The sequence below is a fragment of the Rhynchophorus ferrugineus genome, unplaced genomic scaffold, assembly GCF_030347505.1.
Source record: "Rhynchophorus ferrugineus isolate W39M unplaced genomic scaffold, kcgeb_rfMv2 rfM4, whole genome shotgun sequence".
In the NCBI taxonomy this organism is placed as follows: Eukaryota; Metazoa; Arthropoda; class Insecta; order Coleoptera; family Curculionidae; genus Rhynchophorus; species Rhynchophorus ferrugineus.
The window spans coordinates 32,638,780-32,661,883 of record NW_027472583.1 but is presented as its reverse complement, the minus strand read 5'-3'; positions in this window follow the sequence as shown (position 1 = coordinate 32,661,883).

Genomic DNA, 23,104 nt, shown 5'->3' with positions numbered 1-23,104 from the left:
GAATAGAATTATGAATGAAATTCTCCTCTTAGGAATGTATCAAGGATTCTTTGATTAAATTTAATTTTAATATTATATTTTATCGTCTTCACAATAAGTTCATTTGAAGCAACAAACGCATGTATGATTTTACTATGGTTTTTCAGCGGGATTTTTCAGTTTAAGAAAATCTTTCTCTTCTCAGGGTCAACTCTTCAGTAAATTTATTAAGTATATTAAATAGAATACATATTATATGAATATTATAATATATTAGTTTATATTATATGAATTAAGTATATTATGTAACGTGATGTATCGAGTGGCGTGTTTACATTATAACAGGATCGAACTAGCGGTATTTTCTGAGTTGTCGGTTCAATAGGTTCAACTAATTGAAAACAGCCTACTTATAAAAAATAGATTATCAAGAAAAGACGACACGGAGGATTGAAAATGCACAAAGTAGCCATAAACTATTAGGATCAATTCTTTGAAAAACACCTCTAGTTTGTGATTTCTGGCAAAATGAAAAGAGTTAAGAGTGTAAGACGGATAATTACATAAATATTGATTGAAAGTTCCGCGACGTTGAGTCTTCTTCTTTAATACTCGGGTGGTTTCGGGCTTATTGATATAAACCTTTGACTTTAAATATCCACAGAAAATAAATCAAGGGATGTTAGATCACATGACCTAAGGAACAAAGTTTCTTCTTTTAGGATGGTTTTGGTGGAAAAATTTTAATTTCTTTTGAAATATAATGTAATAATGTAAACGCTAAACGTTAGTGTTTCATTGTTACTAATTCTAGACTGTCGTGTGATGATTTATTTTTGGTTACCAACACTTCAAATTTTTGTATGAAGTAATGTTTATTAAGTACAATTAATTTAAATCAAGAGTATTATTTCTATTCTATAATACTTATTGCTGAAGCTTTGAATACGACATTCAAATATTTAAGACTTCTTATCTAATTTAATTCCAACAAATATTCAAGCTATCTCATTTTGTGTGATGAGTTTTGCCACACTACTATTTGATCAGATTGAGCTAATAAGTTATATCCCCGAAATTGGCTTGGTAGCGACAACGCTCAAGGTAATGTTCCTATTGCTATAGTCAATCTCAAAACCCTTCAGGTTTTGGATATATTTACATTTGTGATTCATTGGAATAGTGATTGTCCGTAGGCAAGTAAAATGGGACCAGAAAGCACTATTAATTATTTGAAAAACCATTAATTATTGATTACTAGCGTTATTACTAATGCTAATAGTCAGGATTGGTTAAAGTTAAAGTTTTTTGTAATGATTTCTACGTTGATCGCTAAACAGAGATATAGACAGAGAAAAGTGATCTAGAAACATGAATCTGATATTTGGTACTAACGGCTTAAAAAGGTCCAAGGATGTTGTCTTAGATGTTACATAAAAGCGGGGTACTAACAGCCGCTACAAAATCAATATGAACGAACGTAGGGATAAATTTATAATATCCGGGTGTAAGATAAAAATTATATTTCAGTAAAATATTATTAAACAATTTAACACTTTAAATAAATAAAAAATAGAGATCAAAATAAATGGTATAACAGCTTCTTACACAATAAATGACACAACGAATATATAACAGTAATTCTAAATGTGAGAGATTTTGATATTGAGGTGGTCGGGTGACAGTTTCGAAAACACAATGGCAATGTTCCTGAGAAGCGAATTTTGACATCAAAATACTTATAAAATATAACAAAACCTGGTAATTATCACGACATTTACTTCTAATGTCAGGCTATAATGAATTATAATGTTACCGACAGTTAATATTACTGGCAGCCAATAGTATGGCTAATTAATTGTGCTGACTGAAAAATAATAGTACCGATAAGTAATGGTACTGATAATATTAATATCAGACAATTACAATGATAGTCAATACCAAAGGTAGTCACGAATTACCATGATGGTTAACAACAACCTTAACCAAAATCAATAATGGATAATTATAATAGACAATTGTGATAACGATAATAATAAAAATGTTGGGGTGACGTTTTACATGTGCATACGGTACGAAGGGAAGGTAACACTAGTTTATATCCTAAATCTCAGACGGAAACTGAGAGGGACTACTTTCGGTAGCGTGTATGTATACTTACAATAAACAATAACCTATAAGTATACATCAGTTACTGAACTTTGGCATCAGTTCCTGGGTTATAAATTGGTTATAATCTCTACTTTATAGTTGCACCATAAGGCACTATTATCATTAATTTAAATAAATTTATGAATTATGGGAAAGATAAGAAAAAAATAATAAAATAGAATATAACAAAATGAATCAAGATAAAATAGAATAAAAGGGAATAAAGAGAATTGAGTGAAACGAAATGGAGGTAACTGAAATACTCTGTGAACAAGTTTACTATTTGGTGAAACTCAGGTTGGACAACACAAAACACAATAAAATCAACAGAATAGAAAGCGGTAGTGACTCTGAGCGTCGCATCTTAACAAATGAATTCTTATGAGGCTCCAAAATCTCTTGGACATGTTTGGATATATCAAAAATGTTGCCATTGTCTGTCATGTCATTGTCTCTGTTGCTGGGTACAAAGGTGGCGGATCCCATAGATTGAAAGCAGCGGTAATCCGGCCTAACTTATTGATATCAACTTTGGTATGAGTTTTTGGCCTATCATATACAGTTTGTCAAATGCTTATCAAATATCTCTACTTTATAGCTGCACCATAATGCGCTATTATCTTTAATTTCAAATAATTTAAGAATTATGGGAAAAATAAAAAATAAATAATAAAATATATCAAGATAAAATAGAATATAAGGGAATAAAAAGAATTGAATGAAATGAAATGGAGATAACTGAAATACTCATTGAAATACTGAAAGTTCATAAATATTTGATATTACTTATGATTTCGTTGAGTGTTATATGCTTTCTTCTGCGTTTTAATAAAAAGTATCAAGAAAATATAAATGAGTGAAAAACTCACCTATATGAAGTAACATCAGTATTTTATCTCAATCTAATTACATTCATCGAGCTATTATCTAAAAGAGTGTATTTTATTATTTACCGTACCCAATGTACTATTAGATTTTGAATTCAATCATTGCCGTTGATTAGATGCTGTTTATTATATGTATTGAATGTTGGTATGAAATTTATCACAGTAAACAATTGATTATATTTTGAGGAAGTAATAAGTATTGACTTTTGGTCAGCGGAGACTTATTCAAGACCTCAATAGATTCTTTCATATATCGTTATAATGACATTACCTAATTGAAAATTATCAGGTGTTAGTTATTATGATGCGATTAGTGGTTTACTCGTTATGAATAAGAATATTTTTAGTTCAATGACATCGTGGATTAATAATTAATAAATTAATTGTGAAATTTCAAATTACAACGTCGACGTCGAACTGATGACACAACTTTTGATATTAACATTTTAATGGTAACACCGTGAGAACAGTGACAGACCTCGTCATATATTTTCAGAAACGTTTTTATTAGCTTATCTGAACTCCAGATAAACCAGTTAATCAATTCCACGAACAGATGAATATTATCTATCATCTTTTTTACGATTGCTTGTATGTATCATGCAAAATTGGAGATCATTATCAAAATAGATTTTGGTCTTAAAGTTTTTTAAAAGTTTCTCTTAAAGGTTCTACCTCTTTTGTTTCGTCCCCCAAGTCAATACCCCTTAAAATCGAAGGTCTTCAATTAACCCCGTACATTCATAAGTTTAATCATTCATTAAGTTTTTGTTATGAATTACGTTTCAGGAGTTTATTAGTGTAAAAGCGAGTTTTATTTGTTTATATTTTCTCGACATTTTTTTTCGAAAACACAGACAAAGGCATGTACCATTCCAGGAAATCATAAATCGTTCCAAATATCTATGGAATTCCATCTTGTAGTTCGATATTTTAGACCTCTTTATTTTGGGACGTTTATAAGTGTTAAAAAAAGGTTTGAACGATAATGTGAATGAACTAGGTCGGATTGCTGCTTCTATTTAATTCTATGATTTGTCGCTGTTACAAATACCTATTAATAGAAATAATTATCATTACTGGCAAAATTGTAGATCTTTCTTCGGGGGTTGTATTTGCCAGATGAGATTACTTCCTAAGGACGATAGAATTTCACAAGACGTGATGGTCAGAGTCGTTTTTCTTAGTCAGTTTATTCTACTTATTGTTTATTTATAATTGTTTAAAAAAAGAAGGTTTGAACAATAATGTGAAGGAACTAGGCAGGGATTGCCGCTTCTTTTTAATTGTATGATTTGTCGCTATTACGAATACTTATTAATAGAAATAATTACCATTAATGACAAAACGGTTGATCCTTCTTCGGTGGTTGTATTTGCCACATGTGATCACGTCCTAACGACGATAGAATTTCATAAGACGGGACGGTCAGAGTCGTTTTTCTTAGTCAGTTTATTTTACTGTGTTTTGTGCCGCCTAAGCCGAGTTTCGTCAAATGGTTAGTTTGTTCACAGTGTATTCCAGTTCTCTGTGTTCTTATGTTCAAATTATTTATTGATTTGGCAGAGTTACATATTTACTTATATATATATATATATATATATATATTGAACAATTTAATTTTACCCTTACTACTAACCCTAATGCCAGGATCTCGTGCGTCTGCTTCGAATGATCTTATTCCACGTGAATTATTGTTGGTGTAGGGTATAAGCTGGTACGTCATACGTTACTTTTCCTACGCACCGTATGAACATGCCATACTTCATCCAAGCACAGTTTTTCATTGTCATCAATTATCGCTATTATCCTTTAAATGTTATTTGTTAAACTATCTGAAGCATATATAAAGGCCACCAAATATGGTTCCAGCCGGCTCTTGGTGACAGCAGATCTAGAGTATTTCCTTCTGGCTTTTTCCCTTGTACGCATTGTACGTTTATTATAGTCGAAGTTAGAAGTGAGTGCACAATAATTATGTATTGATTTACTATTTACATATTTAGTTATTTATATATTGAAAATTTAGCTTTACCCTAGCGAGTACCACCAACCTAAATGGCAGGATCTCGTGCGTCTCGTTCCCTTGATCTCATTGCATGTCCATTATTGTACTTGTGTATTATTGTTGGTGTTAGGGTATGAGTTGGTATGTTGTGTATTACTTTACCTTCGTATCGTGCGCAAATGTCATACTTCATCCTAACATAGTTTATCATTGCTATCAGTTACCGTTATTGTCTGTTTTTATAATGATTGTCAGTCAATTATTGACTACTATGGACTAAGATTATTGCTAACCATCGTAGTTACTCTACCATTTTATTGCCTACTATTATCATCATCTTTTATTGAGATTATCAATACCATATATTACCAGTATTTGTCGTTATGTTTATTTATCGAAGCTTTTATTATCGATATAATTATACCTGTCAGCATTTTAACTTTTAATTTTAACTGTCATTATCATTATATTTCAAAATTACCTGATAACAGAAGTATCTATCTAAGTAGTGTTTCAATTATACATTTATTTCACACACACACTTTTCATTGAAAATTGGTTGCTTAGGTACGTCTTTATTATGTTTGACGAATTATTACACGACCACCTCGACATCAAGATGTCGCACGTTTATTTGCATTATTTATTTTGCCATTTATAGAGTAACTAGCTTTTTTATTATTTATATTGATTTCTGTTTTGAATTATTTAATATGTTAAATGGTTTATTACTGTTTCATTAAATATAATCTTTATTTTAAGCCTTGGTTTTAAAAACAGCCTTACGCTGGTTTCGTTAGTTTTCCAATCTATATTTTTTAAATTAATTTCTTTATATCTGATATACGTTTTGACGTATCTTTTGTATTATAGAGTTGTCTGTCCTAATATAATCGCCAAAATAAATTTGTGTTATTTAACGATTTGGAACATCACAGATGTATAAGTAGAATAAAGTGAAATAACGTAGATACAAGTATATATAAAATGATACAAAGTGGTATAAGCATAGATAAAATGGTTATGGAGTCAAATAAGAAGGTATATAGAAAAAGTTATATATTAATACAGAATAGTAAAAAAATGAAGATACAGAAGATTCACAAAGAAAAGATTGAATATAAAATAATCTGGTAAAATAAGGAACTAAATGGAATACTGTAGATTTATTTATAAAGAATATTTTTTCTAATGAGTCGGGTATATTATAATATAGTTAGTAGCAAAAGACGTTGTATAGAGTTTGTAAGTCCACAGAGGTTGCAAACCAGTAGACTTTCTCTTGTTACGAGATGCTAATATATGAGCGACAATGACCAATCATGAGAATGTTGAGAGTTACTCACTTAGACCTACTGGGAGATTATATTATGGAGTTACAGAAGAAAGTCCACAGGTTTACTGTAGTTCACGATCAAACTCAATTTCAATTGGATCTGGTTTAGATTTTAGATTTTATAATAGGGAAGAGATCTTTAAGATAGTCAAGAATATTGTTATTTTATTTAATCTCTTTAGTTGTTTCGTCAACTTTTTCGTTCCTAATGAATACACATATGACTGGGAATGCTCAACGATTGATCCTTCTATTGGCGCTTATAGGATATTACTCCGATTACCTGAATGGTGTTTATTGAGTTTGTTGCAGACCAGATAGTTTTATATTTTCTAGCTTGTATGAAGTGTGTTATGTAGCTTGTATGTTTTACTAATTGAGGATTCAAAGACTGAGGCCTACTCTACGTTCATTTGTAACTTCGCTACCTTTACTACAACCACAGAAGATTTCTAGAAAAGAGTCAGAAAGCTGATTCCAAATTTGCGAAATTATATTACCTATCAATGGTAAACTATAACGATCTTAATAACCCACCTCTACGCATTCGCTACGCACCTCAACAACACCTACAATGTCCTCTATATTTCAGACTCATTCCCTTCTGTATAGAGGAAATGTATAGTAATTTCAATCCACAAACCTTCTAAACACTGCAGTCCAACATCTAACAACAGCCCAATATATGTAACAAACTGTCTCTCTAGAACCCTTAGCAGAACATATGATTATTCGTAACCTCAATTGGAAGTTCTAATATCTATAAGTCTAATAGCCCAACATCAATAAGGTTTATTCCTTGAAAGATCCACTGCATAAGCCTTGCTGGGTCACATTTTTAGTATTCATGCGTATAAGCGTGGTCTTGGACATGGTCTTTGAAAAAATATAGTGAATACCTTACATTTCATAAACAACTTTCTAAAAGATAGAACTTTTAGAGTTACACAAAACCCACAAAACAAAAACTGTTGTCCCCTTAAAACTAGTAGCTTCGACTACAAGATCACCTTAAAAATCTACAAATCCATGCTTAGAACCCAATTTGACTACGACTTCTGCTTGAAAGGCGTTACCATCTCTTCTTAACAAGGGTCACTGGAAACAATTCGAAATAGTGCTCTTAGGCTCAACCCAATCTCACTATTAGTCTGTAATATCTCGCTTCCATTGAGTCTCTAGGCTACAAACGACCCTATTGCTGAAAACTTACCAAATAATGAGATTTAATTAATATACCTATCATTATAACATCAACCTTTCTTGCACCTCCTCAGCATCTCCCAACAAAATGAAATAAACTGTCCAGTGCATTTAGCGAATTTCTGTTGTTTTACATTTTCCATTTTGACAATCTTCGCCCTCTCCCAAAGATAAATAATCCTCTCAAAATGACCTTTGCTAATATTTCTGAAAAATCCATTACAGCCGTTCTCGTCCCACCTCATATAATTACATACACTGATAGTTCTAGGACTTTGGAGGGAGTTGACATGGTAGTCTTTGAACCCTCAATTAGTAAAACATACAAGCTACATACTTGAAATTTAAACTATTTGTTTCCGAATTTGCAACTGTGTTTAAGTATAAAACTGTCTGGTCTGCACAAATTCAATAAATATCATTCAGGTAATAGGGGCAATACCTTAATCGCTAATAGAAGGATCAATCGTCGGCCATTCCCAGTCATATGTGTAATCATTGAGAACGAAAAAGTTGACGAAACCACTAAAGAGATCAGATCCTTGACTATCTTAAAGATCTGTTTCCCATTATAAAGTCTAAATCTAAATCTAAAATCATTCGTCTGCTTCAAAAACAATATTAATTATTTGCACTTTATAACATTTGCGGCATTACTTTTTTAGTTTAGCCTTTGTATTTTTTCGAAATATTTTTTGAAATAAAAATATTTCGAGCTAATATCAACCTTTAATATAAATTCTGAATTCTGAAATAATACAAAACCAATTATTGACACCAATAAAAATATAACTAGCGAAGCATTACATTTAATATATCATTTATATGTTAATCACGTGGAATGTGTGAAAAAAGTGCTGATGGAATTACTTATCTGTTGTAGTTTATGGACAGTTGAAGAGCATTTGTGAGTAGTTTATTGCATAAGATACAGGAAAAAATTGTAACAACATTAAATGTCACCATCGTGAATATTAATAATCGATAATTGAATGAATAAAATAGTCTCGCCTTTGGTGAGTCGCAATATATTATATTGTACCAATAATAGACAGGAAGCTATTAATTAATACTTGGACAACGTGGCGCAAATGTTCCGCTACCACTTTGATTGCCTATAACTCTGCTCAAAGAAAAGATAAGTAAGTTTGGTTTTCATAAAATTTTTACTTGGAATTTTTTTTCGTTATAATTAAAAATAATGTCAGTTATATGGTGACCGCGATAGCGATCATCGATTGATAGCGATCATAGCGATTCGCTATGGAACTTTTGGGTTTTTTTAAGAAATTTTTCATGACATCCTGCAACATCTGAGGCTGAACTTCGTCAATTTCGTGACGAATATTGTCTTTAAGATGGTGAATCGCTTGGGGCTTTCTCGCATAAACAGTTGATTTTAAAAAATAAGAAAAAGTCTGGTACTGTTAAATCCGGAGATCTGACTGACCATGTTAAATCGCCACTTCGCAAAATTAGCCTTCGTGGAGAAACATCATTCGATAATAGAATTGTTGAACGAGCTGTGCGTGCTGTGGTCCCATCTGCCTGAAACCACATGGCCTTTAGTCCTTGCTTTTCCATTTCAGGCATAACATCATTTTAATCATGACTTGGTACCGTTCAACAGTAATAGTAACTGCAACGCCTTGGTCCTTTTCAAAAAAAAAACTCTACATATAAAAAGTCAATTTAGATGGATAAGCATTTTTATAAAATAAAGGCTGCATTAGTTAAGTACGAAAGAACATTTTGAATTCTAAGAGATAAAATTAAAATAAATAATAATGAACCTGTAAGGTTAAAACATCGATAACTTTCCGTTTCAGTTGTCTAGCGTCATTCATAAAGTGTTTTAAGCCACATTACCAAGTTTTTTAATAAACTAATTATCCCTATTATCTTATAATATTTATTGGTGAAATCATCGGGCTGCTTCAAGAACAATAGAATATTATTTTTAGCGAATTCCTATCATGATTGCGTACAGTCGCGATTGTTAACAGGATTTTTTATATGTCATTCCGTCCAATCAATCGTTCTTTTGTTGTTTCGTATTTTTTCTTCGGCTTGTTAAGTAATGAATCGACTTTTTTGCTTTTGGCATTACCTAAGAGTTGTGCTGCACGTCTCGCATTGAGGCGCTGGTCCTTTTAGTTTTTTCTCTGTCATGAGATCAGGGCCGTTTGGGATATTTTAATGCAGTTCAATTGTTTAGCCACCTGTTTTGTTGCCATTGATGTTAGCAACTATTATTAGTTTCGGTATTTGCCCTTAGTTAAAATATTTACCAGAAAAATAATAAAAAATTTACCAGATAATTCATTTAAAATTTGAGGTAGGTAGGTTTGATATTATAAAAAGAGTTATATAAAATGGTTTTCCACTTTATATGTATTATGTGTGGTCCCAATAATTAACTATTGTAAAGAATCTGACTTTCTTAACATATTAACTAGTGTATATATTTTGGTCAGCGATATTTATTGGAAGATAATAGTATCAATATAAGCACATATTGCTTATATTGCACCTATGTGTTATAGATGACTGTAATAAATAATCTATAGAGGGATTAAATATATTTTTTTTGAAAATTAAAAGAGGGATTACTAAGATTTTACCAGAAATAACCAACAACATTTAGAAATTCACCATGTTAAGTCAAACACTTATCAGAAGCGCTACAAAACATTGACGTCACTTTTCGTTTCCTAACCATTATTTCCTCTTTTCAACATTTGAACTTTTAACGCGTTTTGATTTTAATTGGGTCATTTAGCTTATATTTCATAGTTAAAAAAATTGGTTTTGTGCAAAGGAAGGAAAGAAAATAGAAGTAAAAAAATTGCGCTGGGTTTTATCGAGGCAAATAACCTAAATTTACAGACAATCGATTCGTCGATAATTACTGTACGGTGTGAATATAACCAAAAACAATTTTAAAAATAATACTAGAACTTTAGTAACACAAAAAATATTGAATTATATACATTTGATGATGGATGTTTTATTTTCTTACACTTCTAGTAGTTCTGTGAAAGAAAAACTGTATCCAAACTATATTTTAGCAGCTCTGTATTGTATCAAATTACTTTATGATATTTTGGTAAACAAAGTGTACAAATTATTAGGTATTCTCTGAAATGTTTCAAATTTCTGTTTGGTATAACACACATAGCTGCTAGTAAAAACTGGATAAAATCACATTGTTCAATCAAATACGTGCCAGTTACCCTTAACTTGGGGAAGTAAAGTCGATACAATTATTTGATATACAAAAAGTCAAATATTTGATATTCGCAATCTAACCATGATGGTATTTGATATTGACACTTGTTGATGGCTTGACTTTAATTAATATTTTTCTTTGTATTTTGAGAATATATGGTCAGTGGTGAACAGTAGTGAATCTTTAGTGACTTCAGTTAGAAGTCCATTTCCTTCTGTCTAGTTGGCATTAGAAACATTTACTGGCTACAGCGATACTTATTTACCTCGATATTACGTTAATTACACTTTAAATATAATTAAGGGCAGTTAAAGTAGTAAATACTTATATTAGAATGATTTTATTACTGTGAATAAACTAATATTAACTACACTGGCTGGTTCCCGCCTTGCAAGATTTTTCTGGCTCGGAACGGATATACATAACGTGTTTGGGGTCTTTAGCGATGTATAATTACAATATGGACCTTGATACCTTCGATTAACGATATAATATCTAATTATAACATAAAATTATTAATATAATTTATAAAAAAGATCTGTATTCATACAAATCGTTCCGTGCGACCAAAACAACTACATTATGCACAGATTTAGAGTGTTTTAGAGTGTATTAAATATTTTCCATTTAGCATCCTTGAAATTTGCTGCCAAATCTCACCAAAGACTTCTAGAACTATTATAACACGAATTGACTGAATATGTCTTTTCGAACAACATCACAGCTGTATTTCATGCCATGTAAAATTTTTAAAAAATTCTGTGGCGTATAGTGACTAGAGATTAAAAGTCCATCTAGTATATAATGCGAAGCCCAAAAAGTCGTAAGTAGTCTAGAGAAGCCGTTCACATCTACACTGAAGCAGAATATTCATAGCCATAAAGTCTTGCTTTGCATATAGTGGGATCAGCATGGTGTAGCATATATGTAGTATGTCTAGTAGTAGATGTAGTATTACGAGTTTCTGAAACTAAATAGAAGTGTTAACTGCAGATGTTTACTGGCGTCAATTGAACAAAATTTACAATGTGTTGTTGCAATAAAGGCCACTAATAGCGATTGACAGGGAGAAAATCTTTTTTCACGACAAAGCTCGGGCAAATCTTACACGTTACAGTTACATTTCAAATGGGGAGTTGGGGACCGCACCCAGCGTACTCAATGCAGGCATAGCGTCTTCTGACTACCATTTATTCAGATCGATGAGGCATGGCTTTGCTGTCACATGGTCTCTAAATGTTGAAGAGCTGTTATTGAGTGTCAAGGAGAGAAATCTTTGACTAAATTTATGCGCAAAGACAAGTTTTGATTCGTTTACAGTTTCGGGGAGGAAGGACTCCTCCAGCAAGGAACTTCTTACGTGAATAGGACACATGCGTTATGATTTCTTAAAAATGCTTGAATATTCCACGATATCGTGCTTTCTTGAAGTTTATGGTTATAGCCACCATAAGGGGTCTTCTGCCAGGTCTAACTTCTTACACGCTTCGTGTAGCCCCGGTACCTGCACTCCCATTATCCGGAACATTATATAACGACTCGATGAGACATCCAGCTTTGCTAGGCATGTGTTTTCTGTTTGCTCGATGCCTTTCTAACTTGGCCTGGCTTCAACAGATATTCGTTACAATACGATATTTTACATTGTTTCAAGTCATAATTCTTTTCCCATGTCACAAATATTACAAATAACAGTTAAATGGTCTAATAAATTAGATGAGTAAACTATATAAAAATAAATTTTTTCTTAATGTAAGTCTCTTAATGTATTTTTTGTGATTGTTCTTCCGTGAATAGTCCCATTTTGTTAGAGCATGCCATCCTTTTTGTTTCCATTGTGTCAGATCGTACTTCAGATGTTTATATAATAACTACCCTTACATAGGCCTTATATATTCTTATTTTGGTTGCCGTTCACATGTATTTATATGTCCAAATGGTTGTTTGTACTTCCGGTTTTTATCTGCCTGATTCTCTGGAAATTACCATACGGTCGATATTTCTATGTTGACATTTTTAGCCTCTTTTTTAAGAACCTTTTACAGTAATCACTGTAATCCGTCTTCTGTGTCTGCGATAATGCTGTATTATCAGAATAACATATGATTTGGAGGTGGTGCCTCCCATCCTATATCCGTTGTGTTTTGTACACACTTGCTCTATTATCCTGTCCATTGTGTTGTTAAAACTTAATGGCCTGAAACTATTGACCTGCCGTACGCCACTTTTTTACCTCTATTTTGTATATTATCACTGTTCATGCTTTGATTGTGCCATTGTTTAATTGGTGGCCTCTATTATATATTATATATTTATAAGTAAGCCCAAATGTCTTCTCCATAACTTGACTAACCACAAACACTGCGTCGACCGTTGGCCGTTTTTTTCGATATCTCTGTTGTTTCTCACTTATTGTAATGTTGTTGAGTATTCGTTGTTTTAATAGGTGAGTAAATAGTTTCAAGGAGGTATCCAACAAGGATATTCGTCGGTAGTTGGTTGGTTCTGAGATTTTTTCCATTTTTTAAGCAACGCAATGGTGATGCAGATTTTCCATCTCTTAGGTATTATTGTTTTCTTAACTATTATTGTTGCAATTCGTTGGTGATGTTGTCCAGTCTAGGAGATTTTTAATTTGTTTCATTTGAGACATTACCTCCTCCACCATGATTTTTTCTATATCCGCAATTTCGATGTTTACATTTCTGCTCAAATTCGGTTTCGGTTGCTCTGTTAGCATTTTTAAAGTATTCTTTTGCAGTATACACTCCGACAATTATCTATCCACTCGTTTCCTGATATGTTGTTTATTTGTATAGTCTCATTTGCTTCTCGTTTTGCAGCTCTGGGCGTTTATCAAAACTTTCAAAATGTTTTCTTTTTATTTCTCTTATTCTGTTATTTACTCTATTTATTGTTTATATGTAGTTAATGTACATTTTTGAGGTTTTAGAGGCTTTAAACATTATGTAAGCTTTCTTCTTTTCCTAGACTAAAAAAATTACCTCTGGTTTAAATCAAGTACTTTTGTTTCAATAACGATTGATTGTTCTTTTTCCCTGTGCCTCCTCATCTGATTGCTTTATGTCTACAGGGATTGAAGTGTTTCCTAGTTTTATGACGAGTCTTCGCCTATATAGCCCGAGTGTGTTTTTTGTTATTAATGTTTCTATATTGAACCTTGTTGCTGACTTACTTTTAGCTAATAATCTTGTTATTGTTATTCTTCCCAAAATCAGATTATGGTTTATGGAACCTATTCATTGTTTGTTGATTTCAGGGATCTGGCGTCTTCTATTTGTTCTGGTTGGATATCTTTATTCGTTGTCATGTAATCTATTGTGGATGCTACCCCTGTGCTCCCTTGAAAGCTGATTTTGTGTTGGTGCTTGCGTTTAAAGTAGATGTTATTAATATTTAGTTCATTGGGAGCACAGAATTCGTTGAGCAGTTCTCTTCGCACAATGATAGATTGTTCAATGCAAGTATTTTTGATCATTGGCAAAACATCCTTTCAAATTCGCGCGTTAAGGCCTCCCATTTGTGGTATTTTCCATTGGGTAGGTATGATTTTTATTAGCGCTTGCAGTCTCTCGTAGAATTATTCTGCCTTCCATACTGGCTTTCCTGCATCAGTTGCGTACATTGCCTTTTTCTAAAGTTAGAGTGACATTTAGTATTCGATCGTTTACATAATTGAAGTTGTTTATGCTGTTTTTTATTGTTTGTTTTGTTTATCATGTTTATCTATGGTTGATCAGGATTCTGTCACTCTTGTTTCTTTGGGCCGTTCTGAATAAATCAGGATGTAGTTCCTATATTGCATTGTGTCTTTTCCTGTCTTTCTTGTCTCCGATACCGTACAGATGTCTATTTTGTTATGTTGTAATTCGAGTATAATATTTTCATTTTTGCAGTTGAATGATCTTACGTTCTAAAATTCTAGTTATATTCAATCGATTCGAATGATACATAAATTTTATAGAAAATTGTATTTTTATTAATATATATTATATTAGTTTTTCTCAATCACAATTCACAATCACTGAAACTTGGTTGAACTGCTGATTTTTTTAATTTAAGTCCACATATTTAAACTTTATAATGTTTTTTATATAAAAATACTTCTAATTAATACTAACATTTAACATACATTCTGAAAGGAAACAAAACGAATTATTTACAACGTTAAAATATGACTAGCAAAGCAACATTTAATGTTTCATTTATAACTTAATCACGCGGAAAGGTGTGAAAAAAGTGCTGATGGAATTACTTATCTGTTGTAGTTTATAGACAGGTGAAGAGCGTCTGTGACTAAGTTATTGCATAATACACAAATTAAACACAAGAAAAAATTGTAACAACATTAAATCTCACCATCGTGAATATTAATAATCGACAATCGAGTTAATAAAATATTCCTTTGGTGAATCCTGTTTAAAAATAATTGTTGCTAGCATAAGAATAACAATTGAGCATAATTATTCATTAGTTGTGTATAAAGTAAAAATTCAGTATAGTCCATTTACTGCTATTTATTGCATTAGATAACTGGTGTTGCAAATGCACGCCTCATTGGTTGAAATTTGTTTTTGTTAGAGAAGAAGGAAAGTGAGTTAGAGAAAAGAGAATGGAGCTAGAAAACTAGCGATTAAGATACTCTCTCTATTTTATTACATGTATCATCCAATTGCATTGGTGATTCGTCTACAGTCAAGGAAGAACCTTGGGTTACATTGGGTAGGGAAATTACAGAATAGCGAAATACACTAATTGCTCAGCATAAATAAAAGCTGAGATTATTAGTTTGTATTGTCGAGAAAAACTAGTAATATATTTTTCGTAGTTAGTTGAAGTGGCTACATTCCAACTATGCGTTATATCACTATTATCGAGGTTTAAGTAAGCTAACTTTCCATTTTACCCTGCACTGCGGACTTTAGATTCATTTTATTAATTGGAATTAGTACCTATTATCTTATTAGGATGTCCTCTTTTTATACTTATAACAGGTCAATTGAAAAGTCCCTGGCCTGACATATAGATGGCGCTACTAGAATTAAATCCATATATTTTTTAGTTAGCCCTAACCCTCAAAATATGCATGTATAAATTTGGCAGCTGTCTGATCATTAGTTTGTGAATTATAGCATTTTGAGTGAAGCAACTTTTGTTATTGTGAAAAAAATGTATAAAAAGGAATTTCGCGTGTTGATGAACGTAGTAAACCCGAGTTTTTGCATCGATATTTGATAATGGATGAAAGATGGCTCCATCGTTTCACTCCGAAGTCCAATCGACAGTCATTCGTGTGGACTGCACATGGTGAACCCACTCCAAAATGTGGGAGAACGCAACAGTCGGCTGGCAAGGTTATGGCGTCTGTATTTTGGGATGCGCATGGAACAATTTTTATTAACTACCTTGAAAAAGGAAGGATCATCAACAGCGACTATTAGATAGCATTATTGGATTGTTTGAATGGCGAAATTGCTAGAAAACAGCCGCACAAGTCAGTGGAAACGATGGCAAAAATCCATGAATTGGGCTTCGAATTTCTTCCTCATCTATCGTATTCTCCAGATCTGGTCCCCAGCGACTATTTCCTGTTCTCAGATCTCAAAAGAATGCTCGGTGGGAAGAAATTTTCATCGAGTGAAGAGGTGATCGGCGAAACTGAGGCCTATTTTGAAGCAAAGGACAAATCGTACTACAAAAATGGTATCTAAAAGTTGGAGGGACGCTATAATCATATAATCGGATGATAGAATCAGTGTATCATCCTTGAAGGAAATTATGTTGAATAAAAAAAACTAATTTTGCCAGAAAAAATAGTGTTTTACTTTTTTAGGCCGGGGACTTTTCAATTGACCTGTTATAATAGTTTCTGAGAAATAATAGTTTATACCCTTTCGTTTTATTATCAATTCTTTTTATTGTTCTTTATATAGATACCAATGTTTTGCCACTGGTACTAGAACATTATGAACCATTAAATATTAGTACCTAAAAATGTTGTACAACGAAATATAACTATAAAACAAAATATAAAAAATGTATTAAATGTTTCTTATTGCCATTGATTGATGAATTATTAAAATAAATTAATTTTTTCAAATTACCATTTTCTTAGAAAATAATATATAACATTACCGATATTTCTATTAAAATATTTTACAGTTTACACGAAAATAGTCTACAACATTTTATAAAAAGGATAATTAGGATGAATTAAGGTTGTACGTCAGCCTGGAACGAAATGAGCGTATGACGCTTATGAAGAAGTCATTCTACTGATGTAAATCTATATAAGATGTTTATCTAAAGACTACCAAGTAGCCCAAGGCTACCAAATGCAAAATAGTGGCGGAAATTGCAAAAGAAGATACTTATCTTTAAAGTTTGTAATTAACTGGTTTGTGGTACTGCATTCACAGCCTTCACCAAACATGGCACCTTCTATATATAACTGATTTAAGTTAGCTATAATAACTGATCCACCCCCTCTTGGCTTCATCATCAGCACACATGAAGGAAATATAAGCTTTAAAACATTTAAACATACAGAGAGATTTAAAAAATCAGTTTTTTACCATTTTGTCAGAGAGATGGCATATATGAGTGACTTATTATGAACTACGATTAATATTTTAAAAGAAAACCAATGTCTTGTTAAAACTGTTTTGAAATTAAACACCATACGTAGTATAAGATTAAAGCTTAATACAATTGTAATCCAATATATCATGTTTTTATGATTATCGTCAATATTACCCATGGTCTATACTACGCAAATTAGATAAAGTACGCGCGAATATGATGTAAATATTGGCTTGCGACTAATAAACAGTGAGATAAATAAAACCAAGAAATTCAAGAAATTAGATAAGCTCTTGTAAAAGAATCACATACTAGGAGATCTAGGTCATCAGATCATATGACTTCATCGGATGTTATCGAATATGTTAAGAGGACGAGTAATATATATAAAAATGGAATAATATTATTTGTCAAGGACACAAACAATATATATCTTCATTTATATAATTCATCTGTGCGTGTGTATGTAAATGAACACTTCTTAAACTGTTGGATCGATTAGGACGATATTTTTTACGTGTCTTTTGATTTCAATTGGCATTTAAAAAAATATTTGTGTTTTTAATTTCAACTGGCGTATATCTATCAGAGTAACATTTTCCTAGTAAACACGCAATAGTGCAACAAAATAAATGTTATATTCGACAAATCAATTTAAACTGAACTTAATTCACATGATACTGATGTATTCATCCGGCTTCACAGATATTTGCTGACTTTTAGCCATTTTATAGGATATACTGCGTGTCACATTATTGAATAATAAAAAAAGCCAATCGAAATTGTTTTTTCGCAAAATTTGTAAATTCAATTCTTGTTCAAAATGATGATGGTCATAATTTTGAGTCAAGATCAAGATTCAGGGTCAACTGTACTATCAAATTTGTTCTTCAATGTGGTTCTTTATTATTAGACTATATTTAGAAAATATGAACTCATGCTGTCTATAGAACTATATTTAGCACATTGAGGAAGGAGCACTTGTGGCAACTTTGGGGACGTTTTTCCAAAATTCTAACCAATTAGTCCAGTTGTTCAACACCGTTTCCAATATATTACAAAACCGATAACTACATTCTTATTAATGATGGGAACTATTGACTGAAATCGACTATCGACTACTTTTTACTATCGACTGTTTCAGTCGCTATTTTTGGTTCGACTAATTTTACTGCTTTTTACCAGTGACTGTTTCCAGTCGTGTACACTTAGTTACTATTTTTGCTTCTTCTAGTTTCATTCGACTGATTTTTAACGTTCTGGTTCTGTCGTCCTAGCCGCGACCTTGACAAAAATGTATCCGTTTATGCTTACATAAATTTATATGTAATATATATTGTTTAATGATTTTTTTTGGCAGTTTGCTTGTAAACAACAATATATTGTATATTAATATAGCAGCATTTTGGAAAGATATTTGGAACAAGATTGTTAATGTAATAGGGTAAAAATATTAAAATTGTGAATGATAAAAAGTAAAATACTTTCTACTGTTTTTATGACAATATTAGGTAATATTTTGATTACTCTCTCGATTTTTGTTAAAAAATATTTCCGTTCAATAATGAATAAAGCACTTAATTTGTTTAAAAAAGCTCTAGTATCTATTGTGCGATCAATTTTTAATTATGTCATGAATTCGTTTTTTTCCCTATAATTAGGTTTGTGATTAATTTTTATTTAGTATTTATGGTTATTGTACATCTTTAATTTTTAGATTTTGTTTAAGTTTTATTGTATTGTCTATTTTTATTTTTTATTTTTTTTATTTATTTCCGTCTCGCTTATACTACCGTTGGAAAATATAAGCACATATAAAATTAACTGCTCCAAGCAATTATCTCCGTTCTTTACTCCCTCACAATTTATAAAGGAAAGGGTTCGGACATCTTTGTCTGACATCATGAATTGAACAAAACAGTTAAGCGGTGCATTTGACTGAAATTAGTAAATACTATTTTCAGTCGCTATTTTTTTTTACTATCGACTGTTTCGACTATTTTCAGTCGATAGTTTCCAACGCTAATTATTATCATTAAACTACACAAATATGGAGAGGTTGTAGTTGCTATTGTTATGTATGGAAACCCATTTAAATATATATGTATAAAAGGCAGAAATAACAAGATACAGATGATCTAGGACAGTTATCGTTCTTACTATTATTTGCAATATCCACTGATATTTTGGAAAGGAAAATTGAATATGAAAAACTGGTATGAAGTAAGGATTTTGTTGTTGCCAGATCAAACATCACTTGATTTCACGTTACTCGGTATGAAAAATGACGTTGAAACAGGACGTCTGTCGGGTCCGCTAGTTGATTTATATATTTACGGAGATTGATTTTGAATGCAGGTGTATGAGTCTTCAGACAAAATCTTTTTTTAGAATCGATAGTAAGTTGAATAATAAATAAAAATAATTGTGTAAAATTATATTTTGCAGACGACCTTAGCGCCGAATCCTAAATCAAGACACGTACGTAGATGTTTCTGTTATTCATATCAGTTTGACCTTTTCCAAATTTCGTCGTTGAATTTTACATTTAAAATGTGTCGACTATCGAAGAAGTCCTTTAAAGTACAAGACGGGATATCAATGTAAATTATAACGTCAGTTGTGAATAGGATTAAGAATATCTGCGAGAATCGTTTGATGAAAAATAATCAACATGCGTACGCGGTTAGGCCCAGCGGTTTTTTCCTGTCTATTATCTTGCATCTTAAATAGAAATTATTACGAAATCTTATTTATATTTGCAAATCTACTGAGAACGCGATATATTAGGTGCTTGCATGTATTTTGTTCAGCGATATTTGTTGGTTAAAATGCAAAGTATTAATGTAAACAATTGTTGAACAATCTGACTAAATTGTTAAATCCGACATTGTAATTTAATTTTTTAAACATTTTTCTGCATAAAATAACATTAAAAGAACAGTTTTTTTTTGGTATTTGGTATCATTGAGTTATTTAGTGTATGCATATATGGAACGCGCAAAATTGAAATTTAGATATTACTTTTGTTGTTTGATTTGAAGATGCTGCAGCCGAAACCACTAAAATACTTTTAGAATCCTATGATGATGCTGCTTTATTATATTACAATTTTCTGTTTTATTTTCAACGTTTTGGAAGTGATAATTTTTAAGTTACTGATAAGAAATGTCCTAGAGGCCCACTTAACAGGTTTCAATTCAATGAATTACAAAACTTGTTGGACGAAAATCCAAATCGAACTCTCAAAGAACTTTAATGAACTATTTTCAGACCGTTATATGAAATGGGAAAGATTCATATGGAGGGAAAACCTAACATCGAATGAAACTATTATTGCAGATGTCAATTTAATAAAAATTAGTGACGTATTGTTCATAACTACTAGTTCTTTCATAAATAATAGTTGTCGATAAATCGTTTTTTTAATGAATTTGGTGTAGATAGATTTTTGTTCAGCTTCATATCTTATTTACAGTCCAGGTGGCGATGCATATTTTTTATTGTTGAATATTTTGTATGGAACACGGTTTCGAAATTCTGAAGAAGCGCGAACTAAACCGACGTTGTTCTTTCGATGCGGTATCGCCATGTGGCCACATAAATTGGACAAAGTTGTAGAAAATGATGGAAATCATTATATACAATATTTATTGCGCCGTTTTTTTGCAATAAGTATCTTTTTAATGTAAAAAAATATTATATAAGACATACATGCTTCTAATTTAGTGTTTTAAGTACTTCCCACTCTATTCTTAAATCATTTGAAATAATTGAATGAATTGGTCATACTCATTAGAAAATCTCTTTTTTTGTTTTGATCAGATTCATTTTTTGATGTACATGGATTTCGTTTCACATATTATTACCAGTGAAGGTGGCTTCTTTTGTGCTGTCGAATATATTGTTTGTACGTGAAAAACCTTGTCACTGTGACACGGATCTGGGTGATCCAATTTTCAATTGATATTCCTCAAATATCTCTCAGAATATGACCGATAGCTTTTAATATGTTGTCTATAAGGGCATCGTTCGATTGTCGCTAATTGGCGCAGGCTATTGGTGACTATTTCATACCGCCTCCGGAAGGGATAATCGTACTCTCATATTAATACTCTAGTTAATGTACAATGTCCATAGTAGAATTTGATTTATAGCATGAAGTACCGTCTTTTTGGGACCATTTGACATTCACATTCATATCAATAAAATATATAGATTATCATATCATGTGATTTGTTATTTGTGATTGAATAATATACAAGGTTCGCAACAGACGGTATTGCTGGAAATTATTCTTGTCACCTTTTGGTATACGAATATCTCATTAAACATTCCCATTTTCTGAAGTAATCCGCACCTGGGAAAATTTTTTCTTTTCATAATTAATTGAAACTACTATTACTTGAAAGAAATAAGTCATTATACAGACTGTAATTCCACCGTCAGAGGGATTACAGTCTGTATAATAAAATTTTCTACTTAACCGTTTTTATGGAGGTTGTTACATCATACGAGGCGGAATCAAATATAAAGAGTAATTTTGCAAAATAAATGCATTGATCGATGGTATCTACGTGCTCTACACACTGTTGCCACTGATTTGTTAGCTTGAATAATATTTCTTCTTCATAAAAAGTTTGGGGGCGAGTTGTCAGCCAATTGCGCACATACGCCTGTAATTCTCCATTGCTTTCAAATATTTTGTCTCCAAGTGATTCTTTAAAGGGTACAAACAAAACTAATCACGAGGTGACAAGTCAGGGCTATAAGGAGGGTGCTTGAGGGGTTTCCAGCGCATTTATTCCAATTTATTCCTTCTCAAACCTGTGGTGTGTGATCTGGCGTTGTCACGAAAGATGGTGACGTCTCGAATGTGCATACTCCATCGTTTGCTTCGCTACGCGAGTTTTGTCAATCTTTAACTGGCGGGCATCTTCAATAAGCTCTCGAATAACACGGATGTTATCATTTGTGTGACTTGTTCATGTGCGTCGATCACGAATTTCATTTCCGACACGTTCTCGCCCATCCCTGAATTACCCACGTACACACTTGATTCTGAGACAGTGTTACATCCCTAAAATGTGCCCGCAAACGAGTGAAAATTTCCGATGGGTTAATACCTTCTTTGTTTAAAAACTATATAATGATGCGGTGTATGAAGGCACTTCGGGCTCAGTCATGGCTTTACTGCGGATAGACTCGAGCAAGGATACATTACATAACCAAGATCACCGGATTTGGCGCATACGCACTATCCTGCATAGAATAAACCATAGAAAAGAACAAAATATGTTGCCTTGCTTTCCTAAAGACGGTACATTATTTTCGAGTCGATCCACATAGTCGATCAAGTGAAAACAACAAATAAATCTAGAATGTTTAGATCTTGTGTCACATTAATAATTCTGTAGGAATAATTATTAAATTGTTATGTTATTGTTTATGTTATGTTAATTGTTAGTGGTGATTTAAAATACATTGGTTTTAATATATGGAAGAACAAAGGTAACTGTAAACTGTAAGGATAAATTTTTAAAAGTAATAAAATCCTAACGGCATCAATTTTGTTCGTGGTGGGAATTTTATCTGTCAAATTTATAACATATCATTTTCAACGATACCGAATATGTATCAACATATGTCAAAATTTAATGATAATAAGAACAGAGAATAAAATGATTCTCGTTGTATTGGAAGTA